Below are 1,173 nucleotides of genomic sequence, written 5' to 3'. Positions count from 1 at the left end.
AAAGAAGTCACGTCATAGGATACCATGGTTTCATCTGGGTCCAGTTTTAGTCCTCGAACTTTGTTTACAAAGTCAATAGAGTTTTGGATGTGGTGAGGCGTGTTTCCCACCAATGGAGCTAAGATGGTGGAAATGCGTTTGGCAATGTTGTAGGTGACCGAGTTAATGCTGCTGATAATCGGCCTGAGTGGGGCTCCTTCTTTGTGTATCTTGGGTAGTCCATAAATGCATGGAATGGCTTCTCCAGGGTACAAACGGTAATATTGTTCACGGGTGATGGTGTTGTCTTTCTGTAGCTGTTGTAGACGTTCTATGGCCTTTTTCTTGTATCCGCTGGTTGGGTCTCGTCTCAGTGTCTCATACGTGTTTGTGTCCATTAGTAGTGTGTTGACTTTGTTCTGGTAGTCCGCTATGTTAAGGACTACCGTGCATCTTCCTTTGTCAGCAGGTAGGATAGTGATGTTTTGATCCTTGCTCAGAGATGTCACAGCCTTCCTTTCTTGGATGGTGAGGTTGGAAGGGGGGGCCTTCGCATTAGAAAGGGCTGCAGATACCTTTAGTCTGAGCTGTTCTGCTTCTGTTTCTGTTAATTTGTTTTTCCTAATGGCTGATTCTGTGGCTGTGATGAGGTCTACTATCGGTAGTTGCTGTGGTGTAAAGGCAAAGTTTAATCCTTTGGCCAGAACGTCTTTCTCAGGTTGGGTGAGTTCCCTATCTGACAAGTTTTTCACCCATCTGTTGTCTGTTTCAAGTGTTGTGGGGTTATTGTCCTTTCTCCTCCAAGACAATTCTCCTGTTCTGTTTGTGCAGCTCGCTCTGGACTGTAGGTTTTTGAATTTCCGGGTCTGTCTTTCTTTGCTCTTGTTGTGCTGAGATAGCTGTGCTTTCTTGATGAAGTCCATGACCTTTCCCAGTGCTGTACTGGGCAGATATGTTTCTAGTTTGTGGTGTATGTTGTCCATTTCTTTGTTCAGGGCTTCAATTGTGAAGTGTATCTGTCTCACACTCTCGTTCAGTAGCTGGTGTTGTGCTTTCTCCAGGATTATTCCGGCTCTGTGTCCTTTTACCGTGGAGCCTAAGTGTAGGCTGTTGGGAATAAGTTTGTGTTGTCGGCATCTCAGGTTGAATCGTAGGTGGTTCCTGTAGTCTGCAATTTTCCTGGCTGTCCTTTCA

General features: G+C 45.4%; 1 protein-coding gene across 1 annotated transcript in view; it reads right to left on the bottom strand.

The window, feature by feature from the left end:
• Nucleotides 1–1,173, bottom strand: part of cdh2 (cadherin 2, type 1, N-cadherin (neuronal)) — a 59,994-nt gene that overhangs the window by 10,274 nt on the left and 48,547 nt on the right. The window lies entirely within an intron of this gene.

Source organism: Micropterus dolomieu, linkage group LG06 (assembly GCF_021292245.1).
Source record: "Micropterus dolomieu isolate WLL.071019.BEF.003 ecotype Adirondacks linkage group LG06, ASM2129224v1, whole genome shotgun sequence".
NCBI lineage: Eukaryota > Metazoa > Chordata > Actinopteri > Centrarchiformes > Centrarchidae > Micropterus > Micropterus dolomieu.
Note: the sequence above shows the minus strand (reverse complement) of the source record. Positions and strands in the feature narration are given on the sequence as shown.